The sequence below is a fragment of the Lissotriton helveticus genome, chromosome 5_1 (genome assembly GCF_964261635.1).
Source record: "Lissotriton helveticus chromosome 5_1, aLisHel1.1, whole genome shotgun sequence".
NCBI classification, from domain to species: domain Eukaryota; kingdom Metazoa; phylum Chordata; class Amphibia; order Caudata; family Salamandridae; genus Lissotriton; species Lissotriton helveticus.
Genome location: NC_136065.1, coordinates 1,346,551,091 through 1,346,569,103, shown reverse-complemented (window position 1 = coordinate 1,346,569,103; position 18,013 = coordinate 1,346,551,091). Strand labels below are relative to the sequence as shown.

At 44.1% G+C, this 18,013-nt stretch overlaps 1 protein-coding gene and 1 long non-coding RNA gene across 3 annotated transcripts in view; one reads left to right on the top strand and one right to left on the bottom strand.

Moving 5' to 3' along the window:
- Positions 1–1,102: 1,102 nt before the first annotated feature.
- BAK1 (BCL2 antagonist/killer 1) overlaps positions 1,103–18,013 on the top strand; it is a 261,213-nt gene continuing 244,302 nt past the window's right edge. The window contains exon 1 of one of the 2 annotated variants that reach the window (XM_078644234.1): positions 1,103–1,727. The gene's annotated coding sequence lies outside the window, so the exon portion shown is untranslated. The remainder of the gene's footprint in view (positions 1,728–18,013) is intronic. The other variant, XM_078644236.1, reaches the window with a different exon arrangement.
- LOC144755388 (uncharacterized) overlaps positions 11,083–18,013 on the bottom strand; it is a 71,616-nt gene continuing 64,685 nt past the window's right edge. Inside the window, exon 3 of the long non-coding RNA XR_013594887.1 lies at positions 11,083–11,269. This is a non-coding gene — a long non-coding RNA (uncharacterized LOC144755388). The remainder of the gene's footprint in view (positions 11,270–18,013) is intronic.

Sequence of the window (18,013 nt, the reverse complement as noted above, 5' to 3'; positions counted from 1 at the left end):
TTCCCGTCCTCCTGCAGGACTGTGATTCTCAGTCTGGAAGAGTAGCATCCCTGGATTATCTGCCCCCGTATTTCCTCTTGTTCATCGTGAAATCCGCATGCGCTGGCAAGCTCTTTCAGTCTCCCATGGAACGCATCTATTGATTCATCCGCCTCCTGCTTTGCCTGACGGAACACAAACCTTTCATAGTCTTTGCTTGCCATGGGTTTGAAGTGTGCATTAAGAGCGTTGAGGAGGGTATGGTAAGATTTGGGGGTGGCTTCCACCAGCGTTTTGTATATTTTGTGGATGTCTTTGCCGCCTAGATGAAGGAGCAGTGCCCTCCGTTTCTCTCTGGCTGTGCCAGTCCCCTCGAAATAAATCTGCAAACGGTCCGTTGAGTCCTTCCAGCGCGGCGCTAGGGATGTTGGGGCACCATCTACCCTGAACGGCTCTATGGCGGGAATGGACGTCATGTTGGTGCGCCAATGGGCCTGCTTTGTCGCACGTGGCAAACTGTGCTGGAGGGGACGTGACCTTCCTCCGGGCAGCCCCTGGCGTCAGATCAGGGCAAATGTCTGTAGGGGCACTGTCGGCGCGGGCCACGGATGTACTGCGCCGTCTGGCGCGTGACCACTCCTCCTCCTGGCCCGGTGTGGGATTCGCGCTGGGGCCTGCGCACTTGGTCCACCTACCGCAACAGTTGGCAGGCAACCCCGATCGCCCCGCTGACCACTGAGTCGATGCAGGCACTCCAGGTGCTTGAGGTCGACTTGCGACGTGGCTCGCTGTGCAGGCGTGAGGAGCGAAGGGGTCGCACTGGGTGGACACCACGAGGCCTCTGGTGGATGGCACCCTCCGCGCTGCTTATTCGGGGCTCGCTGGCACTGGTGCGGTCGCTATGACGGGCATCTGGGGCAAGAGGTGTGCTCCGGGGCACAGCATGGGCTCATAAGACCCTCGTCGCCAGTGTGAGGTCTTAGGCCGCAGGCGCTAGTGTTACGCGGCGCCGCGGCATAAGGAACACTCGGGACACCAGATTTGCTTTCCGCGTGGTCCGGACTGCCTTCGCCGGCCACGCCCCATTTATTTTATACTCATGCGCGTGACGTAACACGCCCGCGCATAAGCACCGTCTTGGACGCGGGCAACTAGACAGCTGCCTCGCGATCCTCGACATTACAGCCGCCTCATTATATCCTGTGATTGTGGGCAAATCACTTAATCGGCTCGTGCCTAGAAAATAAATGTGCCCCTATGCAAAGTGACGGGTACTCTTGTTAAGCGCTCCAACACCTTCGGTCGAGTTCAAGCTACAAAAAAACTGTAAAAAGGATGAGATCGCCGATAAAGCGCTTCGACGCCTCGTCAGGGGTAGTAATTGCTATATAAATGCAATTACAATACAATATAGATGGGCCGCTCAGCAGCAATGTGACAGGCATACCTCCGGCCTCTAGGTGGGGGCCGTCCTGAAACAAACTAGCACGTCTTGCCTGCCTTCAATTTGACGCCGCTCTTTGGTCTCGTTGTACCAACTTTGTTCATGTCACTCTGCCGGGAAATGGGCTGTTAGTTCACGGAAGGAAGGAAGAATACTGAAAACAAATAAGCATAGGAGAGCCTGGGTTCAACTATTGTGGCAGCGGCTTTGTCAAGAACACCTCAGAGGAACCTGCCTGCACGTTCCGGGGCTCTATCGCGATTCATGAAACTTTTTCAAGTAGCTGCAGTGACTCCATGAGCTGGTGAGTTGCGACTAAGACACTCCCTTTTACTCGTTTTGAATAGTAACCTGTATTTGTGTGGTTGCTCGCAGTTTTGCAACTTTATCGCGCTGTACAGCAGGTGATGAGTTTGCTTAATTCAACTGCTCTCATGTTATGAATCTGGGTGACTGATGATTGGCTGAATCGATCTACCGAGGTTCAAATCTGTGACCCTCTTATTTAAATTTCACACTGATTTGTTCAAGGCGTCTTCATGCTCCTGCTATTTTAGACTTTTCAGCTGAAAGATAATTTATTACCAAAAAATCCGCACACCTGCAGTACTTGTCAACACTAGAGAAAGATTGAAAAAAAACTTTTTTTTTTTACAGCTCTAGATATTTTAGGAAGGAGAAACTAAAAACGCGAGGAATGTTAAAATGCATTGCTTGAAAAGAGGGCGTGACCTGTTTAGACGTTGTTCTAAAAGTTACAAGGCCAGTAGAGAGTTCTAATTCAGAAGGGGTGCAGTGAACAACTTATGTGATCTCGTAGCAAAGTTGCATGTTGGGCACCTGGGCAGAGAGGGAGTGATCCACTTCGTAGCCATTTAGCAATGTTCTCGCTCTTTCATGCTGAATGGTCCTCATCGGTATTGAATACTTAGTGGGTTGTGTTTGTATTTAGAGAGTACTTTTCCATCCAGAGGAGGCTCCGAGTACATTTGCAGACTGGCGGCAGTACGTGGGCGGACTATAGATGCAAAAGTGTGTCTGTCATGTTGCATATATGGGTAGTGTTGAATTTGTAGCGTAAGGCCCAAAGTTGTGCTCTTATTCAGATTTCGGTGCAGTGCCTTGGAGTGAATTAAAGTGAAAAGGAGCGCGAGACAGGACGCTTACGCATTAGGTGCTAGTTATGGATGACTAGATAATGATTCAGTGGTGTGGTCTCTGTGGGTAATGTTTTGGTGCTGTGCCTGTATAGTAATTTTGAAGCTGCGAGTTTGCATGTGTGCAGAAGACCTACCTGCAACAATATACTAATTTGCTCATGCTGATAACAACCATGTTAGCATTGGTCTTTATTATACAGTTTATGCCACAAAGAATAAGGCATTGGACCCCCGCCCTGAGATTGTTAAGCTGCCCTATTCTATAGTTCCCGATCTATACCATCTAGAGTTGCCATATTGATGAGATTGGCAATAGGGCCGGGGAAGCAGTGAGTGCAAATATAGTGTCAGTCGAGCATCAAACAGAAATGCATAGATTGTTGCCCCTAGCTGCTTGTCCGATTTCTTGAATACCCCGTAAGAAGCCTTTACTTGACACACCTTTCCAGCCATGGGCCTATAAGCTGCGGGGTTCGGTCTTGAGTGCTCTGCCATCTTGTCTTGGTGAGAAGTGCCGAAGGATGCTGGAGCAGTGTAGCAGGACAGGTCGATCTTATTATTGCTCCATTAGTCTATTGCTGTCGAGGAAACACGTGGCCCAATGCCCATAGATGGGTAAGAAGACATGATCAAGAGCTGTGAGGGGAGTGACCTGAAAGACCCTATCGGACATTCCATGTGGAGGCTCCTGCAGATAAAACCCAATATTAGCTTTCTCTCCATCCCCTCACCAAGATATGATGCTCCCAGTAGATCAGTCAATGAATAGCTCACTATAGCAATGGAAGCAGTCAATCCTTGTATAAAAACCTATTTCCATATTGCAGTCTAGTTGAGATCTTGCTGGCCACCTGGAATAAGAAAATGACATAGCTCCTCAACTATAATAATGTATTAAAGCATTTGCTTGACAAGGAAAGTAGTGCACAGTACACATTTACAAGAGCTTTTTAGCTCTCGTTGTTTGATTCCCTACAATGAACAGTCACAGTTAGAAAGGAGACAGTTATGGGATTCTGTTTGTTTTTAGCAGGGCTCTTATTCAAAAGAAAGCAGGACTCCACTTGCATGCCAACTGGTATTATCAAGTGCAACCGTTGTAGAAGGTTTCTTAGAATAAATCTCTTTCGATGTTTTTTCCAACAAATTCCTAGCTGCATATTGGTGCGTTTACCATTGCATCTCATATTCTGCATTGATTCTATATATATCTACAACTGTACTCTTTCATACAAAAGAGCAAAAGGCCTAGGATTTATGCTTTTTGGGGATGGGTAATGGTGTCACCATGTACTATAATAAATTACCCTCTGCCGATGTTGAAAATTAAATTGCAAGCCTCCTCAGAGTTCCATGACCATATAAAGGAACTCCTCACTGACTTAATATAGCTTTATAATACATAGAAGCTGGATTTTCAGTACAAAAGAGGTCTCTAATTTCCTTATTACTGTTGTGACGCCACCAGTCAACTGTGATAAGAAAATTATGTGGCTGCCCTAACATAATAATTTAGTATAGTTGTGTTGTGCCGTCATAATGCCTGTTGCTAGAACCAGCTGCTAAGGGTAAAGGCAGGTCTCGGGGATAATTACAGCTGGAGTTTAAATATGTAATTTATATGGTCTGGTTGTCTAAAATGAACAGTGATCCGCACAAAGGAGAGAGCTATAGCAACTTGTTTATTTTTAGCATGTTATAGTTCACTACAGGAAGAAATAATATTTCCATGTTGCAACTAATTCTGAGGTATAACTTCTTTATAGGATTTAAAATGAACAGATTCTAATATGTTTGGCAACAAATTACTAACTGCTTTTTGGTCTGTTTAATTTCACACTAAGAGATTCCACTTTTATTTTTCATGTCTACACCATACCATCTCTTTCATATGAAGAAGCAAAACACGAAGTATGTAAGTGGTTTGTGGACTGGGTGATAATGAGACCATGCAATAAAAAGCCCTCTGATCTACTTACAAAGATATTACAAGTCACAGCAGAGATCTATGACCTTATATAGAAACAGCATTAGGCTTAATTTCAGGGAGCTTCTTGGTGACTTGCACTATCCTTATAATGTAAGGTAGGAGGTACATTAATTATCCCATATATAATATACAGCAGAGGATAGGTCACACTTGCCTTGTTGGTCCCAGACATCATTTAAAGTTAATATCTCAGAATGTCTTCTGTTACAAATTTATCCTTTTGCTAGTATTAACAAGCATTTACAATGCAATAGGTCTCGGGTTAATTAAGTTTGAGCTATTGGCATTGCTAAATATTGCAACCCCCAACTGCAACAAAAGCTATTGGTGTTGCATTATTTAGCAATGCCAATAGCTCAAACTTTAATAATGCGAGACCTATTGCATTGCAAATGCTTGTTTTCCTGGTTGTTGGTACCTGTGGTGGGGCACTACGTGCGTCTATGCGCTGTACAGCAGAACACAGTTCTCAAGAAGTGTATAGTGCCCCACTCTGGTATACCCCAAGACCCTACGAAGGCCAGTTCGATGCTGGCGTGGGGGGGATGGAAGGAGGGTGGGAGATCGGGGGCGGGGAGGTGAAAAGTTAACGCCGTTCCAGATGAGGGGGCTGTGGCTGTGTGTGGTGGGGTTGAGCTGTGGCTGTGTGATGGGGTAGGGCACGTCAGGGGTGGATGTATGTATGTGGTGCGTGCGTTCATTCAGCGGGGATCAGTGCGGGCTGCATGGCATAGATGAATGTATAGGGAGGGCATGCATAGGTGGGGACGTTCGAAATGGATGAGGGACATCCCGGGGGCTGGCGGGAAGGGTTGGCTTTCTTGTGTTCGGCCTTTTCATGCCTGGTCTGAGCTGATAAAGCACCGAGCTGAGTAGTAAAAGGATAATTCTGTACTGAAACCACAGTGTCTTGTGGACAGGCGTAGTAACCCTGGATACGATATGGCAAAGATATGAACCAGGAAAGGATTTGGGAAGTAGAAAGAGAAGCTTTGCAGGTAGGATGAAAATCACTGGGCAGCATTTTCAGTTTTGGGCCCGTATCCGGATATCCTGCCCCCAGAAAAGAATAAAGGTGCTAATACTTTATTATTATGCGTTCTTATATAGCGCTCGATTACCCGTAGGCATCTCGGCGCTTGCCTTGGGAACCCGTCCTGGTTTTTCCCTGTGAGATACCCGTACTGGGCATCCCCAACGTGAAAGCCAGGCATCCCGCCGCAGGGGGGCCGTAGTGGAGATTAAGCAAGCTAATGCCCAGAGCTGCAGAGTGTGAACCTGTGACTCGAGTAGGCACCGAAACGAGAATTATCCAGTCCGTGGATATTTGGGCTCAAGACCCTGCTGCGTCGGGAATTGAACCCTGGTCCCGGGTCTGACCTCTGCTTCAGGGTTTGCCGCCTCTAACCAGTGAGCCACACTTCTCCACTTTGCAGAGGGGAGATACCAGGTTAGTACAAGATGTATGGCTCAAATAAATAAAACACTTGCAAGGTTTCATACCTGTTCGAATAGAGTCAGGGTTGGGATATGTGTCAGTCTAGAAGGGCCGATCCATGAAAAACATTCAGGACATCCATCTTGGCTGGGCTTAACCACATTCAATCTCAACGGAAGTTCTACGTAATACATATAAAGTATAGCCTCTGCCCTCCTGGGCCAAGGCTGGACATCCCGGTCATAAAATCTCAAAAGGATAACCCAGTAAAAATAGGACTTTATAGGGAAGGTGTGCTACTAAACCTTGAGAAAGAGTGAGTACCCACTTCCCCATTCTGTAAGCTCTTGTGGGTGAAAGCAGTATGCGATGAAGGGAGCTCACCCAAAGCCCCTCTACGTTGTAGGTGTATGGGTATATTCTTCTAATTGTGTATTTTTTGTTCGGATCTGGCTTGTGAAATAACTAAAGTTGTCTCCAGACCAGGTCTAAAGGCCTAGCACCGATGCAGGGAGTAAGTAGCCAGAGCTAAAAGCATGGGTGCCCAACATTGTTTATGAAGGCCAAACCCATTGTAGATTTCCAGGATTACCTTCGACTTTATCATTTCATGCAATTTACTTCTTGGAAATATATATTTTATGGACAGTCTGAGAATCGGGGAAAGCTCAGATCCTAGCTGGACCCACTGGAGTAATGTCAAGTGCAGAAGAATAAATAGGTAATGAACAGCAACCAGAGTGACCAACGAACTCCAGGCCATGTCACACAGGTTCCAGTCCCGGGCTTTAAAGTATCGGCCAAATGCATTCTGGGTGTCGTAGTTGCTCTTATTGAAATAATTAGACAAACTAAACTGATTACTATGATTTGTAGGGAAAAAGTTCAGGACTTAAAACAGTTTGCGTGATGTCCTGGAGTGAGTGCCCCTCCCTCCCCACCAAACACCCAGCGACAGACCTGTCTATTCATTTATGAATCGGAAAGGAAATCAGAGGCGGGGGGGAAACTGACAGTTTGAGGATGTGGTGTGAAGAGGCGGGAGGAGAAATACACACACAATTTCCAACGCACCTCGCATTTCCATTGTGGAAAACTGTTATAATGAACACGCGTTTCCGTGTGTAACAACTTTCAGCCCCCAAGACTTCACAACCCCCGTCCTGTCCAGCCAGCAATAGAAAACAAGGATAAACCAAGAGTAGTGCACTTAAGATCAGCAGAGCTGAGCATATTATAAAGGTTCAGACTGGTGGAAAATTTACAGTAGCCCCCACCACCCACAACCATCTCTCCCATCCTCCCTCTTGCATAGTAGGTTTGCTACGGAAACGTGTTAAGGAGCCCCGAGAAGACCCCCCCCAGTTAACTGCCCGGCTTCGGTCACTACGCCGACAACGTATGCAGGGCGCAACGGTAAAGTCCAAACACGTCACAAACAATTCTTGCGCTACTGTACAATCAACTGACACCATTCCACTTACCTAGCGCCGATCCAGAAAGTCGCAGCAACAGAAAAAACAAGCATGCTGCCTTCCGTGAAGCCGGCCAGGAAGAGAGCAGTCATCGGCGCGCGGCGGAGATGCTGGCGCCGTGAGCGTGCGCGCGCGACCAAATCCGCACGTGGCCAGCTCTTTTCGCCCCCTCTCCCATTGAGAATGCTGGGCGCGTGCACAGCTGTTGTCTCGTTTGCTGCCAGAAACGATTGCAATAGTTCTCTGCCGAGAACCCGCTTCGCGCATCTCTAGGCCGAGACCTAAAAAGCATGCCGTTTGACAGATATCAGGATATGATGGCTTACTTTGTGCTTATGTGTACGTTTTGCTTCCCCTTACTACTTCCACCTGTTAACTATGGGAGAATCAAACTGTCTGAAATCAAACAGCCCGTACCTAAATCCCAGCTTTCCCTAAAAAACGCTCGAAGATAGAAAAATTGTCCATGTTCACATCACTCATTTAAGCAGGATAGTATGAGAAGAACACCATTAGCCAGAAGTTTCAATTAAGATTAATTCAAGGGACGCTACATAAATCGAAATTCCTCTGTCGAAAGCATAAACATGAATTTCTCAACTGTGTGCAAGCTTTTATGATTGACGATCAGTTTGTCAAGCGGGTGTAGCATGGAAGTCTTTGCTGTGCTGACGATGGGAATTTGATTTTGTGAATCTCAATGAAGAAGTCATTGATGGCATTTACTCTCTGTAAGAGCATGGTCTAGGTTTGGGTTGAAGCACTGTGTGACTGCTTTAAAGACTGCTTTGCCTCTGTTATTATGTCTGTGATGGTGGGTTTGTAGAAGCATAAAATAAGCTTTAGTTGTGTTGACGGGGAACCTGTGTGCAGAGCGGCACGCTTTGATTAGGGTGAGGTCATATGGGAGGATGGTACGTTCCTGTATCTTTTCTTGTCTGCAGATGATGCACTTGATTCCTGTGAGTTTTCAAGTGCATCACAGTGCTGAATGCTTTGGCACGGAGGATCAGATTTCCGTTAGCAGTTTCCTACACACTGTAACACTGCTCAACAATGGCCTATAGAAATTTAACCAAGTTATACCAGCAATAATAAAAGACATTGCCCCCCCCCCCTTCCCCCAGCCCTGAATAACCTGCAAGGAAACCAGAAACGATACCCTGACACATCTAGCCAAGAAACAAACCCCCCTCAGGCAGACAGTGCCATACCCGAAGCCATGACATCGCCAGGCTGGTGACAAAAATGTGTAAGATAGAAAAAATTCAGGAAGGCAGGGTTTTTCTTTCTACGCTCCCAGGATATGGAACAGCAGCCCAACCGACATCCAAATTGCTCCAACCTTCGGGCAAATTAGAGAGATACTGGAGACTCACCTTCTCATGGAACATTATTCCACTCATCACATTGTAGGAACTTGGTTTGCACTCAACAAATACCTCAACTTAGATACATACATAAATCACCCTTAAGCTGAACCCTTGCATTCAGGCGATTAATATTTCATGTTTTTTACCCTCTTCCTAAAAGAACTAAGACAAAGCTCCCCAGGTACCTTTTGGTATCATCTAGTTTTTCCAGCCAACTTCGCAGTGTATATAGTCTTCTGCATATATGCTTCTGAAGGCCTGATTGCTGACCATGTACTGTCTCCAACGTTTGTTTCTGTCACAATCGCTTTTAAAGCGATCTTGGTATTCAGGGAGTCTCATGGGATTTTCCTGGTGATGGCTATGGCAGGCGCTTGTAAAAGAAGGCAAGTAGCAGAGGCCAGCACACCATTAATGGTGTGCGGTTTACTGGATCTCCTAAAGCAGTCATGGCAGGGGATCTATTGAGAACACTCTGCTTCAAACATTATTGAAAAAGTTTACACATGCACAATCCAGCCGTTGCACATTTCTATAAAATGTAGAATCCCACCACATAGCTAATGAATAGTGAATTTGTTAAAGAAGTAACTGCTGACATTATCTCATCCTCTGTTCTCTCTGCCTTCAATTGTTTTTTGGCCGTAATCTGCTGCTAGTTGCTTCAGTTTAAGTACTTGGGGCCTCATTTACAGTTTGGTGTAATCTGCCCCCTCCCCCCAACTTTTGGTTCGCCTGCCTCATTTAGACACAGGCGTACGATACGCCTTCTGTCAATAGAACCCCAATTGGCTTTTTTAAATTAAAGCCTCCTCAGACAGTTCGACAGAGTAAGGGATGTTGGAGGAAAGGTATTGCACTGCCTGCCTTATATAGTGTGTCCCGTGTAATGGGTTTTCTGGAGGGACAGAAAAATATTAAGCCCGGGCCTAGTACTGCGCTCCGCCAGCGGAGTTTTACCAACTCCGTGCTCCGCTGGGAACGTCAAGTTGAGGTAAAACTCTGACTCCGTGGCGAAGCGGAGTATGCCCCTCAGCCGAGTCGGCCCCCTGCAAAAAAAATTACAAAAAACACTTACCTTCTCTTCTGTCTGCGGTCCGCACTACTCCACGCCGCGGTGTCGTCTCCTTGCCGTTTTTCTCCTCCTCTCGCCCCCTACGTATTACGTCATGCATAAACTGTGCACTTCATGCAAGATGTAATACGTAGGGGGACACGAGGAGGAGGACAACTGCAAGAAGGAGACACCGCAGCGAGGAGGGTGGCCCGCAGACAAAAGAGAAGGCCCACATACTCCGCCCATTTAAAAAAAAAAAAAAACCAGCCAATAATCACCCTGATAGTAGACTCCCAGCTTGTGAGGTGGCATTAGTTTTTTGTTTTTCAGAAACAAACTCCCAGTTTGTGAGATTTTGTTTTTCAGAAGCAAATATTAAAAGATTAGAGAATAGCCGTCAAAACAGATGAGAAGCCGTCTACCAAATGTTTTGTTCCTTGAATGGGATTAATGCTGCTGGGACAGACGGAGATGATGCTGAGATTGTAGCATCTCAAAGCAGGGTGTATACAGGTGCCTAGTTCAGAAGAGCAGAAACTTTTCCCTAGTATGGCCACCTGCCCACGTTTAGCAAGAATAGTTTTCTTTAAGGCGGACTACTGTGACACGCAACTCCAATGAGACCTATGTTGTGTTCTAGTTCAAATCTTTATTAGAGTCAGCAAAAACAACTCTGCCTTTGGATATTTTTAATGCGGGTTTCATAGGATAGTTTGCATCTTGTCTGAGCAAATGATGGTACCTATGTCAATCCCCAAAATAAGCGTTTATCTGCACATAAATGAGGGAGCTTGCCTTTTTCATAACTTCAATAGCAAACCTCAATTTTCCTTTTACACCCCACTTGTTGCAAACGTTTATTTTCCTGCCGTTAAATTCTTGCAAACTAACAGAAAAAAACTACCACCCTTCATTGTCATTCAGGTATTTTGATGCATATTAATGATCCTCTGTATAGGTAGAGTAGTGTGGATTTTGCTTTGGATTGTTGCCTGGCTCCAATAAGTAGCAAAATATAATATCCAGGCAAAAGCAATGTAGATAACTGGCAAAAACTACGTATAACAAAAAGCAAACACAAGTAAAAGAAAATAGTAAAACCAATCGTTATGATCACATATATAATTTAATAACATTGATAAAAATTGATAAACATTTCGATCAAGTACAAAATTTACATAAAAGAGACATAAGAAAGAATGCAATAATCAAAAATTCTAGTCCCTAGTATATAGAAAGAGGTTTAAAAGGAAATTTGATGATTCCCAAAACTCAATGCTGGAGTCGATCTCTGCCTGTCGACGCGTTTCGGCACACACAATGTGCCTTCATCAGGACTTTATCAGCATGTTTCTATAATCAAAAAAGGTAATAACAAGATATATACTTTTACTTGTGTTTCAATAAATAAAGCTATTTTTCAATTTGGTTAATATATCCAGTTTGCCAGACATTTCTTACAACACTAACAAATAATACCATGACCTAAGGACACATACATAGGTGGTTGAAACAAATAATGGAAAGTTCTTTTAGGGTATAACAAAAAACTAAAGAAGAAACATTTATATGGAACATTCAGTATAGTAGGTGATGTTAACTCGATTATATAAGCAATTTGTTTTTATGCATCACTGTCGTAATTGATTTTTCAAAACACAGATTTTAAATATCACAACATTTTCTAAGCCCCAGAAAAAGTGGAAGAAAAAAAGAAGAAAAAGAGTATAAAGAAAGATATAAATGTTATATTCCCATATAATTTTCGAATTTTTCTAAAGTAGGACAAAAGACATTTTATTTGTTCATCTTATTATCCCCTGATCTAAGGCATGTGTCTTGGAGAGATTACCACACTTTTGATGTAAGGAGGATTTTAGACCTATATTGGGGTTCTAAAACTATATAGTTGTGTAAGCTGAAAATTATTATGCCTATTATCCTAGCGTACATTTCCAATGAACGAGAACTTGTTTTAAAAGACAGGGATGAAAAAGCCGAAACGACTACTCTGATCATTACATACCGTAATCACTTGTTATAAATTGCTCCAATGTTTGATGGAGAGAACTAGATATACTGTGCAATCCTTTATTTTTCCCCAATACCTTATAATCTGTGAATAAAAAGTCATAATTGAAAATATAACTTGTTTTTAATCACAAAGATACATGTCTGTCTTGCGTATTATTGATATGAAAACGATTACCTAAGTATTCTTTTGATCACAGATGATTATTTAAAATTGCACACGATCGTCGTTTTTCAGAAACTTGTCTTGATAATAGTCTCTTTAGGGTGAACTCTGTGAAGATAGAATTTCACAAAAAGGATGTAAAAAACAGAGCCCTACCGGTAACGCCCCTGCAGAAGCCTGAACACTTTATTGGGTCGCAAACTTACTTAAAAAATGAAAGCGTGCTCCTAAGTGCTGATATCCGTACTTCTCCTATATCGGCGTCACAACACGGCTTAATATTATGAATTCTGCCCTATAAGTAAGCAAAGGGACAGTTATCTTCTATTTTATTACCGTACTTTGTTTATTGGCTTGGCCTGTTCTAAGCGATATCGATAGAGCGATTGAAAGCGGCACATACCTAAAAATAGTAGGGATTGTTCATTCGTGTTGCGATTTCTTTTATCTTTCGTTTTAGAAGCATATAGATTTAGGAGCGGCGGCGAGTGTCAGGATGTAGCTGACAGAGTTCGGTAACGGACACTAAGGATAAAAAATGTACGGCGGATCAAATGTGAGGCGCAGGCATCCCACACACAATTGTTTACACAAACGGGTCGAAAAAAATGAATGGACATATTAAGTTAGAGATTACATTGTAACCGCATCAGCTATTTAAAATCGTGATTCTCCGGATTAACAGAAATATTCTCCATCTACAGATACGAGACTAGTCTATCAGGACTTTGATTAAACAGAGCGTTACTATTAATGCAAATAGTTCTTAAACGAAGCACGAACCTGTGGCGGCGTCAGGATAGAGCGTGGATAATGGCGGCGAATAGGTCCGTCACATCAGACAAGAATTGTATGGTGACGGGCAATTGGTGTATATATAGCGAATTCCAATAGGCTGGGAAACGAAAGTCCCTCCCATTCTTAAAGAACTATACTACCTTAGTCAGGTAATACAAATTACGTGTATCGAAAAATACTTGAGGCAATTCACAACAAATATAACAATCCAAATGAAATGTAAAGATTGTAGAATTTAGAAGAATTGAATATATATACAGTAAAACCCTAATGCCTGGCTCCTACATTTTCAAGGTGATTTGGTACCTTCCTCTAAACAGACAACTTTAAAAGTCAAATGCTTTCTATAATACAGAGGTCTCCAACCTTTCCTGTAATAAGAGCTATTAATGTTCAATGAAAATCATCTCGAGCTACTTTATTTGTGTTGAAATCGTAACCACATCAGACAAAATGACAGTAGTGGCCATTCTATGCCCTATTACCAGCAATTTGAAATGCCTCTGGATGAGTTATGCATGACAGCCACAGCTGCTATGCCCCTGGCACCAAGGTAATACTTTTAATAATAAGTCTCTGCAAAGCTGCATGATTTATCACTCAAATAACAGCTCTTAAATATATTTTGGAAATCCATTTTTTCTCAAAACATCAGTTCTGAAACAACATACATATATTCATCTCAAACACACACTTCACAATTTTGAGACACATTAATTCAACATAAGCAAAAGCCTATAATTTAGTCATAGCTGCCAAGGTTTCAGATTGCTATGTGTGACATTTCCATAATTTCAGAGTAATTATGAGTGACATTTCACCGACTATGAGTGACACTTTTTCAGGGGAAAAATCAAGCAGATAAGATGAGGGAAACAAATATCTGAAATTACACCCTTTGAGCAACGTGACTGCATCAGCAAAAAGAATTTTTCATAGCATAGCAAGTCAGTGCAACAGTAGATCTTGATTTACACATTTTCCTGCACTGGGGCAACGTAGGTCTGAGACTGGCCTGAGTCACCATAGCACAGTAAGTAACTGTATGTAATATAATCTGACACACTGTACAACAAGCACCCACGGACTGCAGGCAGCTGCCTGATCGCGCTCTGCCAAAAAGGAATTTGCTAATTAACATGCACACGTACCCCCCCAAACCCCCCACGCAGAGGCTGAATAAACTTAAACACTATATTTAGGCCTTAACCAGAAATATTTGCATATTTCCTGCCAGGTAACTCTGTGTAACCAGTGCTGACCGGTTCGAATTAGCTGATCAAACTGAACAAAGGGACAGTGCTGATTATTAAAAGAAAAATCCAGGACACCTGCAGCATAAGGGAGTCTGGAGGGCTCACAGGCGCTTTCCAAATGAATGTAATTTGAACAACCTCCTGAACTCAAGAGCCATAGAGTTTGCTGAGACCTGTATACTAGAGTGTTTGGACGTTCGTTCGGAGCTTCACTCGTCCCCCCCCCCTCGCCCCCACCCCACAGCAACTTTACGTGATTGATCCTGTTCCAACAAGATTTTTTTTTTTTTTTACAGAAACAGAACCGTTCAGATATAACAGCAGCCCTGCCAAGTGTCACGCATCAGGCGTGACACTATCTCATTTCAGTGCTGTGGTCCGCATCACCGCACTGAAATGGAAAGTCACGCATTGTAGCGTCTCTTCCATGGTCAAAGGGGAGTGCTTCTAATGCAGCTTTAACTAGTGTGGAGCCCGGGGTAACTGTGCGCACAGCCGAGGAGTGCTCTGGCAGGCTTGGCGCCTGCCTCAGCTGCTGTTACAATATAATGCGCACTGCACGCACCTCAGGATTTTGTACACAACTTTATTTCAGGCACGTCGGGTGACGGTCCTCCCTCCTGCCGCCCGAGGCACTGTTCCCAAGAAATGTTTTTGCTCGCACCATAGTGGAAAATGTAATAATCCACACCGACAGCCAAGTGAACCTGGCCGCTGGAGTGGTTCCTCAGCTGCAGCCTCAGCCTCTACAGTGCACACCAGCAGCCTGTATCTTTAAATCATGCACAGAAGCCGTGTTGTCATGGGTGGGGCCGCCTGGGAGAGTCCGAGTTGTGGGCACCGGCTCCCAGAAGGTGCGTTATAGCTGAAAAGAAGTAAGTGCTTGCAGAGGGTGTCCCTAATTCATAAACTGAAACGCTGTGTAATAACTAACAAGGAAGTGTTAATTATCTTCCAGGCTTGCGAATGTCTTCTCTGTACCTACGTTTTGCAAGGATTTTTTTTTAGCAGAAACTGCTGTTGCACTGTTATATCTGAACGGTTCTGTTTCTGTAAAAAAAAAAAAAATCTTGTTGGAACAGGATCAATCACATAAAGTTGCTGTGGGGTGGGGGCGAGGGGGGGGGGCGAGTGAAGCTCCGAACGAACGTCCAAACACTCTAGTATACAGGTCTCAGCAAACTCTATGGCTCTTGAGTTCAGGAGGTTGTTCAAATTACATTCATTTGGAAAGCGCCTGTGAGCCCTCCAGACTCCCTTATGCTGCAGGTGTCCTGGATTTTTCTTTTAATAATCAGCACTGTCCCTTTGTTCAGTTTGATCAGCTAATTCGAACCGGTCAGCACTGGTTACACGGAGTTACCTGGCAGGAAATATGCAAATATTTCTGGTTAAGGCCTAAATATAGTGTTTAAGTTTATTCAGCCTCTGCGTGGGGGGTTTGGTGGGGTACGTGTGCATGTTAATTAGCAAATTCCTTTTTGGCAGAGCGCGATCAGGCAGCTGCCTGCAGTCCGTGGGTGCTTGTTGTACAGTGTGTCAGATTATATTACATACAGTTACTTACTGTGCTATGGTGACTCAGGCCAGTCTCAGACCTACGTTGCCCCAGTGCAGGAAAATGTGTAAATCAAGATCTACTGTTGCACTGACTTGCTATGCTATGAAAAATTCTTTTTGCTGATGCAGTCACGTTGCTCAAAGGGTGTAATTTCAGATATTTGTTTCCCTCATCTTATCTGCTTGATTTTTCCCGTGAAAAAGTGTCACTCATAGTCGGTGAAATGTCACTCATAATTACTCTGAAATTATGGAAATGTCACACATAGCAATCTGAAACCTTGGCAGCTATGTAACAGTGCAACAGCAGTTTCTGCTAAAAAAAAATCCTTGCAAAACGTAGGTACAGAGAAGACATTCGCAAGCCTGGAAGATAATTAACACTTCCTTGTTAGTTATTACACAGCGTTTCAGTTTATGAATTAGGGACACCCTCTGCAAGCACTTACTTATTTTCAGCTATAACGCACCTTCTGGGAGCCGGTGCCCACAACTCGGACTCTCCCAGGCGGCCCCACCCATGACAACACGGCTTCTGTGCATGATTTAAAGATACAGGCTGCTGGTGTGCACTGTAGAGGCTGAGGCTGCAGCTGAGGAACCACTCCAGCGGCCAGGTTCACTTGGCTGTCGGTGTGGATTATTACATTTTCCACTATGGTGCGAGCAAAAACATTTCTTGGGAACAGTGCCTCGGGCGGCAGGAGGGAGGACCGTCACCCGACGTGCCTGAAATAAAGTTGTGTACAAAATCCTGAGGTGCGTGCAGTGCGCATTATATTGTAACAGCAGCTGAGGCAGGCGCCAAGCCTGCCAGAGCACTCCTCGGCTGTGCGCACAGTTACCCCGGGCTCCACACTAGTTAAAGCTGCATTAGAAGCACTCCCCTTTGACCATGGAAGAGACGCTACAATGCGTGACTTTCCATTTCAGTGCGGTGATGCGGACCACAGCACTGAAATGAGATAGTGTCACGCCTGATGCGTGACACTTGGCAGGGCTGTTTAGTAGGCTGGGCTGCACACATGAGAGCTACTTGCAGGTTGCTCGTGAGCTACTCATTGCAGAAGCCTGCTGTAATAAGAAAAGGCTTTTCTTGCCATTAAGCCTGCTGGGTAGCGGCTCCCGGCATGCAGTTGGTGGACAGTGAAGGAAATGTTCTGTACCAGTTTGGAGAAACCATAGGACTTGCCAAAACAGCTGCCTCCATGAATGGCTATGAGGTCTATACAATTATCCTGCAACCCTTTCTCACCTCTGCCCCTAAATTAAAAGGGGAACGCCTTTATGGACTACATCCTGAATTGAAATGCTGGCATTCTGTATGTGAGTAAGCAGTTGTGTACAGGGTGGAATCCAAAACCTGTTCTGCTATCTACTCCACCTGGTTAAACTTGTTCATGAACCCTAAATATATCTGTGAATAAAACTTGCATGTTGGGCTATGTGCCATGCTCTGGCCTTTATTACAGTAACAGGGAAACTGCTGCAACAGAAGCATGTTGTAAGCTATCAGTCCAGTTCTCCAGGGCCTGGGTGACTCAAAGGCTGTTAGGTAATACTTGTGACAAGTATTGCTGGGGTTCTTTTAAATACAGAAACCAGGTACTAATACAAACTCTCTGAGTGCCACATACCTCCTCTTTAGGCTTTGACATTCATGGAGTGGCACAGGGAACTGTTCTTGTAGTGTGGTCTGGGGACAGGCGATTTAGTTCAGGCAGTACACGTATCGCGTACAATGTTCAAACAAAACTCTCCATTTGAAAAGAGAGGGTACTTTTTATTATCATTATGGTGATTAACGATTTAACGAAGCGTTACTGCTTTGACACTACGTCTCAAAGTAGTATTCGCCTTAACCTGTACGTAATTTTTAATGTGCTCAGTTATCCGAGAGTACATATTAGAAGTGCTCATCTTAATATAAAGTCAAGCACAGGTGCCTGCTTTACTTGGTTTTATTTTGAAAACAGAAAGGGGAGCGGCCAGACTGCACTCGATTAAATACAAGAATCCGGATTAACAAGGTTTGACTAATATTAAACAAAGAAGTTTGAAAAATGCGTGCAGTAGGAAAAAGGCCCTGTAAGCCTTTGCAAATACTATAGGAGAATCACCAGACAGTTATCTGGATGATCTAATGCACTGCCGTGTCACTCAAGAGAGTGTACAGAATCATGAACATTATATCAATACAGTGTAATCAGCATTCAGTAATAGGACTCCATTAAACATAAATGTATCCACATTTAGAAAATGACAAATGGCATTGAATCTTCCAAC